The sequence below is a fragment of the Echeneis naucrates genome, chromosome 9, assembly GCF_900963305.1.
Source record: "Echeneis naucrates chromosome 9, fEcheNa1.1, whole genome shotgun sequence".
In the NCBI taxonomy this organism is placed as follows: domain Eukaryota; kingdom Metazoa; phylum Chordata; class Actinopteri; order Carangiformes; family Echeneidae; genus Echeneis; species Echeneis naucrates.
This window is the reverse complement of record NC_042519.1, coordinates 2,241,327-2,262,718: the sequence shown is the minus strand read 5'-3', so window position 1 is coordinate 2,262,718 and position 21,392 is coordinate 2,241,327.

The following is a 21,392-nucleotide window of genomic DNA, read 5'->3' as shown; positions in this document are numbered from 1 at the left end:
CTGGGCTGCCTTTATAACGCCTGTCTAATTTAGAGGCGTCTTTATGGGTCATTGTTCACCATATGGGGCGCGTTAAAGCCTGGGACAGCAGGTAAATCACAGGCCTGTGCCACGCACACGCTACAACCAGCAGGCTAGTATGTGTATGTGTGTGTGGTTGAGAGTGAGAGAGAGAAAAAGAATTAAAGGGCCATATGTGTAACTGTATGTTTGCTGGTTGGCATATGATATTATATATTTTTTTAGGCTCGTTGTGTAACTAGTTTATGTGACATTATTCATGGCTGTTTATTCGTTTTTTTCTATAACAATGATGTCTAACAAGAGCACCTGAAAAACATCACAGTTGGCACGTTGCTTCCTCAGGTACTCTGTATATTGCTAGACTTCTCTGTGTGAGAGCTGGAAAAGAGCGAGGTGAGAGATGAGCAGTAGCTGCTTACCCACAAAGAGAATACCTACAAAAAACAGCAATGACAAATGTTAACTGTGCGGCTGTACAAAATTGAAATCTCGATTAAAATAGCTTGATTTGGTGGGCGGTTTTTGTGTAACAGATTTTAAAGATGTCAACAAGCTGGGAGGGTATAAACTGCCGAAGGTGTAGGAATGAATGAAAGGAGGAAATAAACATATTTTGTGAACTACAAATGTTGGATTGAAAATTACCCGCTATGGGATTTTGGGTCAAATATGCACGAACCCTGCTTTCTTGGGTTGCAACAAAAGGCAATCAATAAATAACCATATTTAAGCTCGGTGATGATAACTGCTGTGTTAACAGAAGCAAATGCCTTGGAAATGCTTCTTCAGCTAAATGGGAAAAAAAACCCATCATACAATTCATGCTTACTTTACACCACTCATGAAGACATACTATATCATGGTAAAGGCTAAACTATGACAATAATCGTATTCAAAAATTGGTTGTCTTATTGCTTTATTTGACTTCAAGAACACATTTGTGGAAACATGCGGATTTCTTTTTTTTCTTTTGAATCCTCTTGTAGTTCAATTTACGCTTGCTGTGGGTGAAAGGTTTGGAGTCTTCATCGCTGTCCAGGTCAGATTTAGGAAGCTGTAACTGTTTTGCACACCTCCCCTCCATCTGCTCTCTCCCTCCCTCCTTCCTCCTCCCCTGTTGCCGGGCTGCTCACCAGCAGGGGGGCCTGTAATCCCAGCAGCACCATTGTGTGGACTGGCAGGTATTTCCCCTGCCGCTGAGCAACGGACTCAGCTGACTGGAGGTGCTGTGGGAGCAGGAGGAGTCCTACTGCTCAAAGCCTAACCGAACCTAACCGTACCCCTGTCAGACTGTCTGTTAGGCTGGTTCTTTTTAAATAATAAAGACAAAGCTTTTTGTTGCGCCAAACATGGCTGCACTTCCATGCATCCATGTTTCAAACCCCAAGTGCATCTGTTTATGGCACTTTCAATGTTTTGCTGTTGAATTCCTAGCCTTCTATTGGCCACAGATTACCACTTAGTCTCCAGCAGTTTTCCATTCAGACCAGTGGAGGGGTACACTTATTTAATCTTGACTGATCTGGCATAACCAGTGAGTGGTTAATGCCTTTTGTGTGTGTGTGTGTGTGTGTGTGTGTGTGTGTGTGCGCTGGAGGCCTCATCAGAAACCCAGAGTTGTACCCTTTAGAAAAGATATTTCCCAAGTGTGTTTGGAGGGCTCCTGAGGGTCCTTGAGTGGGTTGCAACAGGGCCTCAGCATTTTCACTGTGTTTTATTTTTGGACTGTCCTCACCAGAAGAAAATTATATTACATTAATATGGTTTACATTTACTCTTCTGGGAGTGATGACTTGCTTATAAATGTTTAAGTGTGGCTTGTGTGTTGTGTCGGCCACATGTATGCATAGTAAAATTTTAGTCTCAAAACGTTTCTAACAAATTTTTGATGGAAAATGTCACTGAGATATTCAGATGTTAAAATGATTAAAAATATAATTATGTTTTTTATATCACAAACATCAAATTCAATGTAGGCAGACAATAATGGAAGGTGTCTATTTTATGTAATTGCCGGTATCAACTAAAATTTGCGTGGTAACATAAATGGTGGACTAAATGGTCCAAATCTTCACTCTAAAGCAGAGTGATGGGCATTTCAGGGTAAGAAGAAGGGCAGATGAAGTGATGTCCCCATCATGCCAAGTGCTTCCCATAAAAACTGTGGTTGCTCAGCTGATCAGGTCAAGGTTCAGCAACGTTTTGACATTGCATGACAACTGCATTGCATGAACTTTTTGAAATGAGGCCAAGGCAAATGTATTCCGCGAATAAAGCTAAATGCAGTCTGACAAATTTGAATGTGCGATACGGTACTTTTTTGAGGCCAGGAATAGAACAACCCTGAGTACAATAAACACAGCAGGTACAAGTGAAAGTACAAGTGAAAAACGTCAGCTGCAAGGTGATGAATTCAGGTGAGTTTGGAGGAGACCAATTGGAACATAAAACTGCTTCATTCCAGAAAATTCTTGAGAACATTAGAGGTCTTATGAAACGTTTCTTTCCAAGCGCAATGTAGTGGTTGGTTACCAATCCTTCATGACAGTCCTTGTTTGCTTACAGGAAGGATGCCAGCTATCTGTAACAAAATAACCATGAACTTCTATAATGTCAGTGACAGAGAAGCCAAAATTCTTCTTTTTCTCTTTCTTTTTAATTTGTTTGTAATTTTTTTTTTATCCCTTTGCATCCAACTAAGAACTACATGAAAAAATCCAAGTTGCAATTGAATTGATTTCTTCAAGGTGTAACTGACATCATGCCATGTCCAGGCAATGCGGTGTTGCTTCATTTGTGGTGTTGGGCTAGCCCGATTTTGCCTTTCGTGTGTGTGTATGTGTATCCATGTTGTGGCGGGCGGGGGGGTTATAAAACTAACTCTGCTACTTTGCATCTAACAGACTTCTCTCTGGAGTTCTTGTAACAAGTTAGTAAACCAATGGATAGACAGCCAATCAATAAATTGTTATTCCAAACCATAGATTGACTGGTTGTAATTCTATAATCCAGTACAATATCCCAGATTTCAGGTCAACACACAAATACTGCAAAGTTGGATGGTTGGATGGAATGCTGAGAGAGGTCATTACGTTATTTTGATGTGACAAAGTTCTTGCCAAATCGTTCCAGCTTATTTTGAAGCTCACTTTCTGAATATTGGATGTATGCATTTCTGCGTACTGACTGCTTTCACACCTTCACATTATTAATATAGAAAGGTAAACCTGCGTTATGACCCGATCCCAAAAAAACACACAAAAAAAACCAAATAAAATTTACCGTTGTACATCATAAATTATTATCTATTAACAATTATTATTATCTACTGTAAAATTTACCAAACCTTAGAAGCATTGTGGCTCCTTTTGGGGGGGACAGTGAGAAAAAGAAAAAAAAAATGATGGTTTCTATGAAAAAGCAAAAAGAAGATTCACTTCGCTCTGTTACATAAAATACTTGTGTAGTTTGACTGGTCACCTGTCTTATACATACATGCATGTTCTGTTTTGGTGCAGCCAAACAGCTTAACTAAGAAAGTTTCTCACTAGCTACAGTAAAAGCAGTGAGACTTTCCAAACAGTGGCACACTACTGTACTGGCCTGTTAGAAGTTCTGTCCTGTTGCCTGTGGCCTTTGCGGCCCTGGCGGGGCACATTTGTCTTCCCTGAACCACTGCCCTGCCAGTTGGCAAGCCTAAGCCAGGAAACTGTCAGTGTCGATTGAGCTGAGTGGAGGAGGTCCTGCTAAAGGAGACTTGCTAGTTCCAGGGCCCACCTCTGTTTCCAAAGCATGGGAATAAAGAGCTCTGCATTCCTCAGGTCTGAGCTGCCAGCTTTCCCCCTGCTCACAGTTCACAGGGAGCCCTGAATAAGATTAACAAAAGCGTTCTGTTGGACCCCTCTTGGCCAGCTTCCACGTCAACAGCTCGCAGGGTCAGGGGTCACACTAACTACATTCATTCCCAGCAGACCCCTTGCTCCAAACACAGGCTGCCAGTTGCACAAACTCTCAGCTTTTCCTATAATCCCTTGAGATATGTCTGATCTCTCCACATGTTTCTGCTCAATTAAAGCAATATCACACCTTGCAAATGGAACAGAGAGAAATAAAGGGAAGCAGGAGTGAGTGCAACTGCAAAGATGAACTGGAGGGGAGACAGAAACTGAGAAAAGCAAGTGAATGAAATATAGAGAGTAAAAGAGAGGGGATAATGGAATTAATAATCTGCTACGTAAGGTACTAACACCAGAGGCAAAAGCTCAATAGCTGATAACAGACACATGCCATGAAGGTTATAGATATATGCAGCACGTAGTATATATATGTGCACACACAAACACCTGCTCAGTTCTCCATCTGAACTATGAGGTATGAAATGAGATGTGATGTTTAATTCTTAGGGTTCAATTCACTGTAGACACTGGAAATCTATTTAGATTTCCACAAATAACTTTTTTATATCTTACAAAAGTGTGACTTGGCTTCCAGTTAGGTGCATCTCTCCTCCCTGTGTCTGTGTGCGCTCATATGTCATGCTCCCTTTTTAGCCAGTCTGATTTATTTTCTTAAATTAACCCTTGCCCTCTGTGAAGAACCTACAGCAACTTGGTCACAATTTCACCGTCTTTCAGCCCACTGTTGTGGTTTAGAGGCCCAAAGCTTTTTTGTTCTGCTTTTGTGACCCAGTTTCATTTTCATTTGCAGCAAGACAGAAATAAAAAAAAAAAACTCTTTAAAGTGCACTCTCTAATGTAGCTAACCAGCATCAAAGAACAGACAAGTTAGCAATTACTTCGTGAACAGTAGTGAATTTAGCAGCCGAAAATATTTGTGAATTGGGAACTCAATTTATCAGCATACAGAAATGTGACCCAAACTGTAGCAACTGTTCTGCAGCTACTGGATATGTGAAGAGATTTTCTGACTTCTTGCTGTTTTCACTGAATGAGGAAAAAAACGGAAACCAATGGCTATGATAAGGGAAAAAAATCACCAAGCATATGACTTGTATTTAGGCTTCAGATATGATTGCACCACTTTCTAATGAGGCACATTTTGTGCTTATGAGTTTTAAGAAGTGGCTGAAATAATAAATGAATACATTTAGTATATGTAATAGATAATTGATATATGACAGCAACTTAACAAAATGAATGGAATAATGTATTACTGTAAGAGCTTTTTACTAATGACTCACTAATATGTTCAACTACAAATAGTACCAAACCTAACGACCCAGGTTGTGACAAACCAAAATCTCTCTTTGCTGATGACTACTTACAGATGTAGTGATTTATTAAGCAATAATAGTAACATTGTATGAAAGCAGATATGAATGTGAACCGGGACTTCTCTGACCAACTACCTGTGAATGTGCATGTCTAAAAACATAGTTTCTATTGCAGTTTTGTTGCTGTCATATTGTAGCTTACGGAATAGTACCACCTCATGGTTCACTCACGGCTCAGGAATATCATTATAGTCAACAATAACCTTTGAACCTCTCATCTTTTGCTCATTATGTTTTGCTGACACAATTAAGATTTTCAGTTCCACGATTCCCTCCATGGATTAACTAAACATGCCGTATCTTCCTGAAATGCAAAAAAGTCACTTTTTATTCCTGCTTGCAGAAGATGGGTGTCTCCTCTGTCCTGCATCTGAAACCAGTTAGCCAAAACAGCAGCGGTAAACCAAACTGGACAGGGAGGAAACTCCAAGGCGGGACAGAAAGAGTGAGAGAAAAGAGATATATAGAAACGGGAATGAGGGTGAGGCTGGTGAGGAGGTGAGGATGGTTGATGGGGGTTGTTCACAGAGAGGATCATACATTACTTTTTTCTCCCCCAGTATTTCTTGTCCTTGATCTGCCTGCTTTTCTTTAAGCTGGATCCAGAGCCCTGCCCCCCTGCCGAGTCTTTAGCCCAGAGGAGGGGAGGCCTCGGCCAGCTGCAGGCTTCACTGGAGCCCTGTACACAGAAAAGGGGGTGGGGGTTGGAGTGAAGGGCTGTGGGGGGGTGAGGTGTGGGGTGAGGGGTGGTTGAAGCAAGAGGCACAGAGAAAAAAAGAAGCTGGGAGAGGTAGCCGATGACAGCGTGAGTGCAGCAGAGGATATTGCACTCAAAGACACAACACGGGGGACTCAGAGAGATTGAGTTTCAAACAAGAGAAAGAGTTCCCGGCCCGGTCCACTTCCGCAGCTTAGGCTGTTCAGAACTGCTCCCACAGCAGTGGAGCCAGAAAACTGATACAGTAGCACAGTGAATGGTCAGTCCAATCTAAACCTCAGTGTACTACATCAGACTAGCAGTCACTACTAACACCCTATTTATAGAAGTGTTACAGGTTGTAAAAAAAAAAAAAAAAGATTAAACATAAGAGCAAATTACTTGTTAGAAACTAATCCATGACCAAGAGGATTTACCATGACACATGTCAATTTAAGATCACACACTTATGTGAGCTTAAGGCTGTGATACATTTCAATTCTAGTTATTAAAAAAAAAAAAAAGAAAAATGACATGAAAAAAGTGTGAAGGTTTCCTTTCCTTTTGCAGCCAGTCTTTATTCAGACTTCACATCACATTAACATGTTCAATTGGCCTGTTAGTTATGAGCACACAGACCTGATGATGTTATATATATATATATATTCAGGACACTGCCCCTCTGTTGTCAACAGAGGGCGCTAGTACTCAACATGTTGACTCACTTTAATTGAGCCAGAAAAGCCTGTTTTTAGGAGATTAATATTTGATGTGAAAAGGTCCATCAAAAAATGACGGCATCTGACAAAATTATTTGACAAAACATGTGTGGGTTACATCCAGTCCGCTGAAATCAACTCAATAAATGTGATCATGTGACATCTAGAAGGCAGCATCATGCCTTCTTAGGTTCACTTAAGGTGGATCAGTTATGTGTTGGTGAGGGCGAACCAATTGCACACATGCAGCCAAAAAAAAAGGGGGGGGGGGGGGGGGGACACGAGATCACAGACCTTTTCTAGTGCAAACACTCCGTGAACCAGCAGCATTACCATAAGGCGCAGCTCCAACATGTGTAACCAAACAGTCAAATCCCAGAGATGGTGTTTTATGATCTGTTTGATAACTTATGTGAAACAGCATTCCCTGTTCATTTATAAATCCCTGCTAATCCTCGAGAGGTAGTGACAGCTGATTTAGAGACACTTGGGGCTCCATCAGTGAAGATAAACTGAGCTACTTTCTAGCAGCAAGGTCTGATGAGGGCCCACAGAGCTTAAATCACTTTTTAAAGAGACAGGGAGCCATTGTGTCACAAGGGGCCACAGGTGTTGTGGGGTCACCAGCCTGGCCTGCACATCTATAGCTTCATATACTAAGAGCTGTCCACGACACAGTGGTAGCCGTGGATGGACAGAGCTTCTCAGAAAAGTTTCCAACAGGAATGAAAGCGAGATATGTCACACATCTAATGGGAGTCATAAATCCTAGTATTAACTTCACTGTGCCGCATGCAAGGAAATAAGAGACAGATGAGGGCAAGAAAGAAAAGAAGCATCAATTAAAAGGTAAGGGATGAGTGGAAGGGGTGGGGGAGGTGCAGTGGGTAAAACAAGGCAACCAAACAGGAGGGAAAGATATGGGTTCATAGCAAGACATGATCCAGACAATCAAAGAGAGGGGAGGGGGGCACCACAAAGAGAGAGAGAGAGTAGAAGAGACTAAGGGGTGACGGCAGCCCTGGTACAAGGGTGAGACAGGAGGTGAGAGGGGCCTAGTGGCAGGGCCCAGGCCTGGGTGGTGTGGCGCTAACAGGCCCCTGGGGACCCAGCACTGTAGGACCATATGGGGAGCAGTGAAAGGGAGAGGAGCAGCGGGAGCCCCAGGCTGACAAGCCACCGCTGCCCCTGCTTCAGCTGTTCCCCAGGAGCCCTAGGGACCTGGGGATTAGACGAACACAACAAAGACAACACATGCAGAACACCATACACACAGAGAAAACTGGCCGTTATAGAAGGGACCCTTTTTTTTTAAGTATTATTTTTTGAGCTTTTTATGCCTTTTTTCCGACTAGTAAGTGATGGAGAGGCCGACAGGAGACAGGGAGAGTGAGATAGAGAGGGGAATGACCTGCAGCATAGGTCCCGGGTCGGAACCAAACCTGGGACGCTGCGATTACGTGGCATGCACGATAACCACTCCACCATCCACGCTGCCTAGAAGGGGTCCTTTTACTTATAGTACAACAAAAACAGGCACACACTAGCACATACACAAGCACACACAACAAACTCTCACTGTATCAAGGCAGAAAATAAAGCAGAAAGCTGAGTGTCCATCCATTTATTGTGTACAACAAAAAAAAAAAGCGACTGAAACACATACACACACGCAGACACAGGCACCCACAACGGACCAGATGAACATGGGAAGGCCAAATTTGATTTATGGTTTAAACGATGAGTGCCACACAAAGGTACAAAAAACACAAAATCAGCAGGTGGATTGGGAGAAACAAGGCAGTGCACAAACACTCACACATATATAAAATGTATCTAAAATAAGATTATATGTATGACACTAATGTGACCACAGATGTGACATTTTCCAAAAAAAATGTATAATTTGAATAATCCTGCCATATGTCAAGGATTAAAACACACAGAGAGGGATTTGATCACCTTTTTTAATTTAGATTTTTTTCTTCATTGTATTTGTGTTGTATTGGTATTGTATTGGAGGAGGATCACCTTCAAAAATATGTATGAAAACACGATTCATAATTTTCGGCTTACACATATGAAAGCATTCATGAATATTAAATCAAATTGGTTTTCTTAAATGTTACAACCTACTTCCACTGCTACTAAATAGGCAAAAACAAAACCTGCCCTGCCTTCAAGACATCCTATACACAAATTTTCACCAGAATATAATCATGAACAAGAACTGTATGTTGACATAATCAAAAGCCAGGATAGTTATATTCAACATTGTATACTTGATTTGATTGCTTCGACTTGAAGTCAAGGAGTGGTGGTGAGGGATGTTTATCTTCACCCATAGCTGTTTTTACCTGAGTCACAAGGTGGGACACATGGGTGATATTGAGGAGGGACACAGTATGTTCTTGGGGTCGTGCTCCTTTATACATTTTTTTCTTCTAGCAAAAACAAAAAGGGTTGCTTATCTACCTCTGTAGACAGCTCATGGCGAGTCAAGGAAAGAGGTGTGATGCTAAACAAAATTTATTCTTAATTGGTAAGTAAAATGCTGCTGATACTAAAGTAGTAGCAATAGTAACACTCACAAACACAAAGTTTAGTCACGTTACATCCAAACCACCTCATTGTTCTCACTTCTATGAGCCCTCTGCTAAATGACACATTTGTATTAGGTGATACCTTTTCTGAGTTTCTCTCTTGTACCCCTACATTTACTCTGTAGATTCCATCAAATGCATGTCAAATAAAGTTATTTTCAATATTGATTTATTTAATTCTTGCTGTTTGGTTGTCCTGTGAAGCATCAATGGGGTTATATTGGACAATCCAGAAATGTCAGACGGAGGCCACACACTGTCTGCAATTATGATATTCAACTCATTCATTCCTGAAAGGATAAGTTAGGCCTAAGCATACTGTGTGACTTCCTGTTGTGTGAAACAACTGCAGAAAAGCTGTTTTTGAAGACACCTGCCAAGTCGCTGTCAAGCCAACAATTTTAAACTTAATCTGCTCTTCCCTAAAACTGCACCCTCTGATCGTGCTGGTGAAAGTTACCTGGTTCAATCAAGTACAGGTGTGTGTTTGTGTGTGTGAGTATTTGAGGGGGGGGTGAATGGGAAGGCTCACACCACTGCTAAATCTATCCCATGGCAGTGAGTACCTGCTGCCTGCTATCTCAGTCCCTCCTGTAGCCTGAGGCCATGAAAGCAGCCTTGGCTAACATTAGGCTGCATTTCCTAGGGCTCAGTGAAACAGAGTACCACCTGTCCTCCTCTAATAACACAAAAAGTAGCTTTCCCTCCTCTCTGTCTTCCATCTTCACAAAGACAATGAACCACTGCCTCTTTTACAGCATGCATTGAAGTTGGGCTGATGGACAAACCTACAGGCTCCGGAAAAAGAAGAGCAGGAGGGAGAAAGGGGGTAAAAAAAATCAGCTGTAGCACCTGCAGTGTCACAGCCTGGCCTGTCTGTCAACCAACCAGCCAATCCATCCCAGTCTTTGCGTTGGCTGTCTGCTGTTGATTCTCAAGTCTTCTCCCAATTCCCGCAGTTCAGCTTGGGATGACAAACAGCTAATTAATTTCCCTGATGCCGTGAGAAGCAAGATTCGAGCTGGGTAGGAAGACTGCCTTTAGCAAAACAGAAGAGGCGAGATTAATTCATGAAGCAGTTTTTTTTTTTCTCTTTCTCCCGGTGTCATTTGTATGAAGAGTTGTGGTTGTGGACTTTGGTATTGGCTGTCCTCTCCTCTCTTCTCACACACACACACATGCATGCCTCTAATTCATATTCACCTCCTCCTTGTGTGTAGCTTCCTCAACTTTAGCCTTTGGCACTTTCCCTCTGCAATGACCTCATATATTAATATAAAACAAAATGCATACATTGCGCTCATTAAAATTAATGTTAAACCCACTATATTCATAAAAATTAAGAAGCAAAATAACATGATGATAATGTGATGATAAAGGAGGAAAGTGCCTTTATTAGCTGCACAGTGAACTATGCGGTACCTGTTGAATTGGAGACTATTTGTGTTTAGTCTGGCAGCAGTTGCCAAAAAGACCAAAAAGAGTATGTATATGTCCTTTTAAACTCTCTGATGGGGTGATAGTTCTCATTATGCCACTGCTTAACTGCTTCATGGTCAATGCATCACAGCCCAGCTTGCTCCTCTACTTCATTTATATTATGATCTAGTGTTTCACTTCCTCCTTGTCTGTAGATATTTGAATATGACTCTTTTCCAGTATGTCGCATGAAGTGGGGAATTATTAGTTTAATGCTGAAAACAATGTAAAGAACAGTTTATCAGGAAAAACCACTGGCTCTTTGCTTTTAACTAGCGCTTTCATCATGAAGCAGTCTGAAGACGATAATTGTTAATTATCATCATGAGGAGGCTGCTGTTTCTCCTGCTGCTGCTGAAACATTTACCTTGGAGCAGGGGTGTTGGAGGCCATGTTCACTCTGTTCACATAGAAGATGAAGTCTGATTCTTTGGCTCATGTGATATGAGATTTCATAATTCATAACTAGCTGCAAGGCTGAAAAAAAGGCTCTTTTCTTTCAATCCAGTTTGAACCACGTGTTGTACACATAAAAACCAGATCCAGATCCTGATGTACCTCACTGCTGTATCTGCCTCTTCTGTGACTGTGCATGAAACTTCAACCATGGCTACCACTGAGGACACTGAGGTCAAAACACAACCACTTAATGTTTTACAAAGCAAATTTTAAAGAAAACATTTCAAAAGCTAAAAGTACTGGCTGAAGTTTAATCTTTCACATGTAGGAATAATAAAGGTAGCAGGTAAGCAAATAAGCTCTTAATAACACTCAATCTCTAATCTTGACTGCACTATATTTGCTTTGTGCAGTGACATGTATGGAATTCGGGAAAAAAGCTACATTTTTAATTCATGTCCCAAAACATATAGGATCATTGAGGTATAAAAAGAAATTGAGGAGTACTAAAAAACTGAGGAAACTGGCTGAATTTTGGTTACAATGTTTTTCTGGAGAATGAGATGTATTTCTGAGAAAAGAAGAAGAGTCCCAGCTTGTGTGACTGTGTGTCTGTGTCCTAGTCCCTGAGCGTAAGGTGAGAGGGTTGTTGTGCTCTGTGTTTTATTGCACTCCAGCCTGCAACTGAGCCAGACTTTTAATTGCAGTAGCGGCAGTGGGAGGGGCTGTTGGGGCAGCTCATCACCCTGCTGCTGAGCTGGGAGGCTGGGAGTCACGGCAGGTCCTGATCCCCTCCCTAGGGGCCCTGGGCCCCAGCAAACTGTCACCTCTTCCTTCTGACGCCGCACACCTGAGGCTCTCAGCAGTACTGCCAGACCCTCCACCCCCCCTCCCTCCACCAACAGCCCACCTATTCTCCTCCATCCCAACCCCAGCCACCCCCAGCCCTCTTCCCCTCTAGCCTCACACCCGCCAGCCCTGCTGACATTATGCAGCTGAAAACGTCTGTCTCTATGTGTCCACTGATCAATAGGCTTGACTCGGAGCGTATCGACGCTGGCATCGGCCTCATTGATCACATCCAGCCTCCATGGTTGGGTTTTCAAAGATAATTGGGCCCGGGAACCTGCCTCCTTATGAGTGACAGTGGGCTGAAATGATAATCAACTGGATCCAGTCCAAGTACAATCCCAGCAAGACTGGCTGGACTCGAGGCAGACGGCAGGATTTCCTATTTTAAAATGAGCTTAAGTGCCAGCGTCCAACAACCATTCAGGAACGATGAATACTCTATTTTTATGGTTCTGAAAAGCTCCTTATATTACATCATACATCAATATGATCAAGAATGGAGTTCTTCAATATGCGTTAAGATCACAAAGAAAATTATAAATTCCCATCAATCTTTGACAATACACAATAAAGTACTCACATTGGCAAGATTTTACACTAATAGCAGAAGTGCTGGAACACCAAAACCATCGCCCCCTTGGACTTTGGGTCCCTGCTTAAATTGAGTGTCTGAGAGATGATGTAAAGCTTTAATAAAAGGCCAGGCTGCTCATATTGATATTCATTATTACATGGCCTGAGCTAACCCCATTATGTTCCCATTAGGGCTAATGACATGTACAGCTAACTTATTTGTTGTGTTTAGCTTTTCTACATATACAAAATTAAATGACACTGAATGATGACAAAATGAATCACTTTCACTTGATATCTGCATATTGTCAACTTGTGATGCAGTTTCAAAGGTTTTAAGAGAAAAGAGAGTCATTTGAATATCAAAAGACATATATTGAGGATAATAAAGATGCTAAATCAATATTTCATATGGGAAGATTGAGATTTATAGCGTTTTGTGTGGCAAGCAGTACCCCCCCCCACCAACACAAATTCTTAGCTTCTTTCCAGCAGGTAGCCACAACAGAGCATCAGCAGCACCAGAATAGCTTTGTATGGCAGGGATGTAACTGGTGAACTGAGTGAATGACGGTGAGCCCAGGGCATAGGCCTACATATTCATAGAGAAGAGGACTCAACCTGCTTTTGGAAGATGAAGGCTGCTAAAAATAAGCCAGAGGAGCAGAAATCACAGAGACAGAAGAGGAGGAAAGAGGAGGAGCTGCCATCAGCAGGCTGGGCTGGGTTTTGCCCCTCGCTGATTTCAGCCAGAAAACTCCACATCTACACTCCTGCCCCCTCTGCCCCTGCTGCCCCATCTCTGAGTGCAAACCCCTGTGAGACGCTGTGCCCCTGTGCTCAGGCTGTCAGGCCAGCACACCAGCTCGCTACCGAGAGGCATTATGCTAATGGGTGGGCCTCCTTCCCTCTCTCTCTCTCCCTCTCTCTCTGCGGCCCTTCACCACTCGGTGGATAGGCTTGCCTTAGGGCCCTGCTGCTTGTTTTGACAGAGCATCCCCTGATAGTTGGGATTAGTCCAGCTTGTTTGGCTAAACTAGGAGAGGGGGATCTTAGGCTACTTTGAGTTTTTGGAGCTCCGCTGGAGCCAGATGCCTCCTGCTTTTATCCCCACCAGGAGAGGGCCTGCACCCCCCAAGGCCTGCCTACAGCCATGGGCAGCCATAACCATCCAGGCAGTGTCAGGACCCATACTGCATGCAGACACACACACACACATGCACTTGTAAACAATCCTCATACCATATCAAGAAGACAAAATATTCACAGCACATAAATAGTCAAATAAAACCCAGAGAAGAGAAGAGAAGAGAACAGAACGTAACAGCAGAAATGCAACCCACCACCATCTCTCCTGCACACGACCTGGTACAGGTTGCAGTGTGAGCTGTTCCATGTTCCTAGTACGCAGTGAAAAATCCAAAACAACCATGAGACTCTCTGACACAATGAACAGATAACAATTTTTAGGAGATGGTTGTTGTGGCTTTGGTGTTCATGGCAGGAGAGAGGATAAAGCATGAGGGTCCCAGTACTACCAAGGGAAGCCTTACATGAGGAAGTGCTGTTTTATGGCTACATTCCTGCTCTACATTAATGGAGGCGTCGGGCTGCTATCCCTTTGAGAGAGGCTTGAACCTCTCTATTAAAGTGGCTGACCTGTGGTCGGAGGTTCAAACAGCCGGTATGCACATTAACGTCACATTCCCAGCGTTAGCGTCTGAAGAAGGAGACAAAGAGAATAAATAAGAGGAAGTGGAGTGATCTCCCTTTTAGCAGCCATCCCCAACAGGAGGCCCACACAATATTTTATTCACTAATGTCAGGTGGGTTCAGGCAGACTCAGGGTCATTCTCAGACCGACCTGCTCCCCTGTTTTCATCAAGGTCAGCTGGATGAAAAATAGAGCTATCTGCCTTTAGTCAGACTACAAAACACTGCTGCTGAGGGAAAATGCACAGAGACGAAGATTTAAGAGGAGGATAAGAGACGAATGGATAGAAAAGGGAAAGAAAAGACAAAATAAAAAGAAAAACTTAAAGGAAAACAGATGATAATAATGTATGGGACAGGAAAGAAGAGATGATGAGAACAAAGATGAATAAAAGCAGAAAATAATAAAGAGGATGAGATGGAAGATGAGAGCAAAGTGAAAGTGGAATTAGAGATGAAGGAAAACATAGAGAGGAGAAGTGGAACATTTTGCAGAAAATGGAAACAAAAGGAACACAGGAAAACAAGACATGTAAGGAGAGGAGGACTAAGAATGACAAAATTAATAAGAAAAAGCAGTGGAGAGGGGAAAGTAGAGGCAATGGAAGAGTGGAAAGAGGAAGAAGAAAGTGAGAGAGAAAGACGAGAGGAATCAGAGAGGAGAGGACTGTCTCTGGAGGGCTGGGTCAGGAGGCCCAGGGGTGATGTCAGCCTATTAAACTGATTTCACAGGTTCCCTTAACGAAGCCTCTGGCATGTTAAAGGGCAGGAAGCATCCTATTTCAGCCTTTTCTTCCCCTCCCCTTTAAAGCAGAGTGAGTGTGGGACTTATCGACAGCTCCTGACAAACAGGCGTGAAGGAGGGCAGCTGCTGGGGCGCTCCTCTCAGGACCCAAAACACAAGGTGGTATTCAACAGCGAACCTGCCGATCTTCAAAACCCAGCCATGCTCCAACTCGCCATTCCACACAGGCCCAGCAGAAGCCTGATGCTGAATGTTGAGCTGCTTGAGCTAATAAAGGGTTATTCCATGCTGATGCTATGGTTAATATTTTTGGAATGGAGCTTTCAGTGGAGGAAAGTTTTTACTTTACCGTTTTCAAGACCCAAACTGAATTTAACAGTGTGATTTTTTGGTTTTATGTCACAGCCGTGTCAGGACTGCAGCCGCAACATGAAAAATAAAAACTAACAATGTCTAAAAATCTGTTTTGCCCCAACAGCACTCTGACTAATTCCAGAATCTGAAACCGGTTGTTGAAGGTGTGAACATATATATATATACGTATATGTTTGTGTCTATGTGTGTGTATGCGTGGGTGGGTATGTGTGTGTCCCCTCCCAAACATATACACAATCTGCTGAATCGTCCTGTCTGTTTTCTGCACCTGGCACTCTGTTGCCGTGCTATCAGTCCCTGCAGCATATGCTACCAGGTGTTCTCTCCCTCCTCACGCAATCTTTCATCAAGGTAACGCGACTGCAGACAAATTAATTAGGAGAAAATCAAGTCAACAGAGCTGGGCCCAGAAGTTGAAGGTGGTGTATCAATAGCAAAGCCAGATTTCGTGGCTTCTGTCCCTTTCTTTACTTGTTTACTTTACCCTATGAAATCTCCTCTATCCCCCGTCTCCCTCGCTCCAAACTCTGGGCAGCAGATTTTCTTTTTGTTGATGTGTTGAATGTAACTGAAACCTATCACATCACCTCATTTTGGTTACAAGAAAATATACATTGTGGGACCCTGCAAGACCCTGCAAGTCCCACCACCTATAGAAGTTGACTTAAACGAGAAATGGATGGCTTGATTTACCAGTACCTGTATAATTTTAAGGAAGTAGTATTAATCCAAACAACAGTCACAGCAGGATTGGCAACTGAGGTCCAGTACACTGCATGATTATTATTGTGACCATGACACCCATTATATTTATGCTCCCATAGAGGCGCCATTCCACAATGACAAAATGCCATTATGACATTCACATACAGGCTATGTGTAAATATTATAACAAGATAATAGTATATATCATTATTGAAAATATTATTAATAAAAATATTAACAGGATAAGGACAGTATAAAATGATAGAGCTCTTTTACCTATCAATATTACTACGATGCTTAATGTGTGAAGTGAAATGGGATCTATCTAGCCATGCATTTGTTCCTTAATACTTTTCACACTATCATCACTTTGTGTTGCACATTTTCTGTCTCTTTTCAGACATGCGGTGAGGACCAACTTGAGGACATTAATTTTTCTTCATAGACTGAGAGTTACACATAGATACAAATAAAGAGGAAAATAAAAAAAAAAAACATTCATGTTCATGCAATTTTTTCCTTGGGGAGAACTCACTTCACAATCCTGAATGTACTACCTAAGAGCTGTCAGCGTTGAATATGGTTGAAATCTGAAAAGACAAAACAAATTTTCCCCTTTCTCCTTTCTCCCTTCCTTACATATATATATATGTGTTTATCTCGAACTTACATCAAAAGGTTCAGGAAACATCCATATTGTTTAATGGTGTTATGTATGTAAGTTAACTATGTAGTTCACTTCTACACTACTGTGGGAAACAGGCCTATAGTTGGCGTACTTTTTGGCCATTGTCATGTAAAAGGGCCCTTATACATGACAATGTGGTTCATAGCATTTACGATGTTAACTACAAGAAACAAGTAACGCAAAACGCAGTACAACAATGGAAAAATGTATATCCGCATAAAAAAAATCAAACAAAAAAAATACTTGGCAATAAAGAACAACTACAACTTGAGAACAGACAAGAATGTATCACATGCTTTTATATTTTTTATATGGAACCCTATTAATTCCTGGACCATGGCTCTCTTTCACCAATGGCTTTCCAGGTTTCAACAAGAAAAAAAATTGCTAAAATAAGCTAGCTAAGACAAGACGTAATAAAATTAAAAGTTACAGTTAAAAACTAGGGGGCGCATTATCAACTAATGGCATTGGATTCAGGATAATATAGACCCTTCTATATCTGTGCACGACTGAGCCAACCAATTACAAATTCAGTGTAAATAATTCAGTCAGTCAGCTGAATTAAACAGCAAGAAGACTCAGCAGGTGAGGCTGGCTTCTTTTTTTTTTTTTTTTTTTCAAATGGACATCTGAATATAGTATATCTTTTATATTGTTCTGATGCAGAATAAAAAAAAAATACACATTGTTTTGGGTTGTATTGTAAAAGCGCTTCACAAGAGCTCAAAGTTCAGTTCATAAAAATGAAAACAAAAGATCACAGATAAAAATAAAGTTCACATCAATTTCCTTTTTTTAAATTCATTTCAAGGTCTCCTTTACATTAAATGATATTTTTTGGCTATACACTGAAAGTATTAATAGAGAAATGCACACAAATTGACTTTGTGATGTCATAACAAAACAATTAATGGCTCACCAACCTGTTGTTACTAAAACTCCAGAGAGACATATGAAAGTGATGGAAAATTGCAGACATGGTGTTTGGTTCTTAAACCCTCAAATATATCTTATGGATATGTCACAGTATGTCACATGTAACCATTTTTTCCCTAATCCCCAGCGCTGATTCATTACAAACTCACAATTTAATGAATTGTTTGATAAACTGCTACACTTTTAAAAGCCAAGAACCAACGTGAGTTGATGTTAATTCGTATATGAGGGGAATTTGGTTTGAATAAGATCAGCAGCTTCCCTTCCTAAATTATTCACCCACAGGTACATCTCAATCATGCAACTTACAGGATGCTTTAACTCAAACTGAAAATTTCAAATTCACTGCAAGGTTAGTCATTGCTGACCTGTATGCTGTCTCCGACACTGACAGGGTTAGGATGAGTGGAAGCTATGGGACATATTGGTAGCAAGGTGTGGGTTCTTGTCCCACGAGAGGAAGGAGTTCCTGCAAATGAACGATCACCATTATCTGACGATGAAATGAAGTAATGAAATATGTTGCTGGTGACAGGAGGGGACACTGGTGGCTTACTGACTCTGAAAATACCTGCTGCTTAGCTGGCTTTTATTAATCATTTCTATTATAACTCCTTCTGTTACTTTTACTTACTGCTAATATTTATTAATACATATTAAGCGGTAACAGTTATTAACCTTTTGTACATCTGTATGTTTTTGCTTGCCTTTTTACAATATTCACTTTAGCTATAGTATCCCCGCCCCCACCCACTTTTGTGAGTGATATGTTAGAAAGTTTTCTTGACCACTATCGTCAAAATATTAGGAGGAAGGTAATCTGGGCAGGATGCTATTATGCCTCTAGTGGCTGTATTAATTATGACAGAAACAATGACAAAGGGGAGAAGTGCAGTGATGTATTTTATAAAGAAATGTATGTCAGAAGGGTGGATAAAAGGGTCAACAAAACACTTGCAGGAATATGAAAGAGGAGAGTAATGGTTTTAAGAATAGCAGTTGATGTTACTTCTAATACCAGTGGCCATTCCACAAAGTTAACAATGGTGTTATTATTGTAACGATTGTAGTGGATCTCATTTAGAGATATTACTTTTTAAACCCACCTTATTATCGTTCCCTTAACCTGACCAGGTAGTTTTGTACGGTTTTATAGTTAATTGTGATTACGTATTGAAAACAAATGTGTGGTACACCTGCTGATGTAGAAGTTTTATTTAAGGGGCTAAACTTAATGCTTAATTCAAATAAATATTTTAGAAACTTTGGACAGGAAAATTGTGATTCTCATCCAACTTACATTATCTGAAAACCATCTAGCGTTGCAATCTGTAAACAGACTAGATGTGGTTCGTTGTCTAACAGGGATCTTTGGCGTCACTTACACTCCCCTCTCTTAGTATGTTTTCAGTATGTTCCCATATTGTCAACTGTCCAAAAGTAGCCAATGTTTGTTGCTGATCAAGTCAAAATTGAGCTAGAACACAAATTTGATATGTAAATAATTTATAATGGGGCAAGACTTGCATTTATACTGTGCCTTCTAAAATATACAGTATGATCATTACTCAGAAGGCATGCCATGGTAAGGGGTGAGGAGACTAAGTGCAGATACCGGTGAGAGAAGCAGGGGGCAGAGAGTAAGAGTTGTTTATATTGGAGAAAACCATTATTACGAGGTCAGTAAAGCTTTTTGTTCTAAATGTATATACCCAAGTGGAACCTTGTCATTTGTGAATTTTCCATTTTGAAGCCATCAAGTCATCATCTTGGTTCATTTAAAGCCAGAAAAACCCATATTGGAATGAGATGGTAGACAGGAGGAGGGCTGGAGTTCACCTACACTGTGTTTTCTCCATCAAGTTGCTATTTTTGGTACAGTCAACAAAATAGGACAGTAAAAAAAAAAAAAAATTATAGAATTTTTTTTATTGAATAAGATGATTGAAACGAAACTCCTTCAGAAAATGTTTACAGAGATAATCCAACAAGGGAGAAGGAGGACCTCCTCTTTTTCTTTGATACCAACTGAGTTGTTTTTGCAACCAGTGAAGTTGCTCTCCGATGGTCATCAGATAGTTTCCAGGATTAAGGCATAGTATGCAATGGCTGCACTTATACCATTTCCACTTTTATGATATATTCTATTTCTCTCTCTCTGTCTGTCTCTCTCTCTCTCTATATATATATATATATATATATATATATATAGAGAGAGAGAGAGAGATTGCCATCATATATATATATTTGACTTTTTTTTCCATTTGCATCCTGTGCTTACAATTGAAATCTTCAGATTACTTCATTGAGTCTTTGTGTAGCCAAAAATTTGTGAATCTATGGTTTTAACCGCCCCTTACACCTGATATCTTGGCAGCTTAACTTTGCAGAGCAGATGTTAATGGTCACACAGCAGTGCAACAAAGCAAGCTATGGTCAGTGATTTTATTTGATGGGTTTCCCATTGCTGCCATTCATTGCCATTCACACACAAACACACACACCTCAACACACTAGGAGGACTAGTTCTGTGCTCTCACTCGTCGTCTTTTCACTGTTCAGCTCTCAGCTAAATGGATCCCAGTGCCATCCCACAGACACCAGTGACCTTCAGTCATTTAGCAGGCAGTATGATACGAACATAATATCAACACCTGAACAAAGCACAGCGTAAAGCGCCACATCAAGCTGCTGTTTATTCATAGCACAGTTGGTTGGGTCTGTCATCTAGAGGTCAGTCATTTGAATACTTCCCCATTACAGGCTACTGCCGTCCCTTTGCCTTCCAGTTAAAACAATCTCACATCAGCCACTTCAAAAGAGCCTGGCTTCAAACATCGCGTTTCCAATATGACAAACGTACTTCACAGCAACAGCCCAGACAAAATATGCAGCAGCTGCCTGGTGTAAAGGATGAAATGTGTAAAAATCAAGACTGCGCTGCACTCATGTCAAAGAGACACAGAGATGCAGGGAACAAGAGAGTTAGAGAAGAGGAAAGGAGGCAGAAAGATAAGGAAGAAACAGACAAAGACGACAAAAGATGGAAGAGAAAAGCCCTAACAGGCTTTGTTTTAATTACCAGTGTAGGAAAGGCGGGGAAAAACTGAGATTTTTGCTCGTTAGACCATCGCTTTGGATCAAACGGTACATTTACATATCAGATTAAACTGCACCCACAAACGGTGCGATCTGTGCAGTGAAGGCACAGCTAACGAGAGGAAGCCATCTTCTTGGTCGCATTTAACGGCACTGGCAAAATCAGCTATACTTATTAGAAAGAGCAACATGCAAAGACCTGAATAAGACAGAACTCAGGGCAGAAGAGCTAGTTAATGCAACATGTCACCACAAAACACACAAATACATCACATCACAAAGCAGACGCTGTTTGGAAATGGGAAGACAGAGGAATGGACTTAGACCACAACATTTTGTGACTTCTCACAGAGCCAGCCAATTAGAAACCCTGGCAGGTCAAAGTGCATGATGGGAGGTGATGGCAGTTTAGTAACAGCACAAATACAGTGTAAGAACGACTCCCTTGTCTTTCATCCCTGCCTTTCTTCTAAAGCCTTTCTTCTCCTC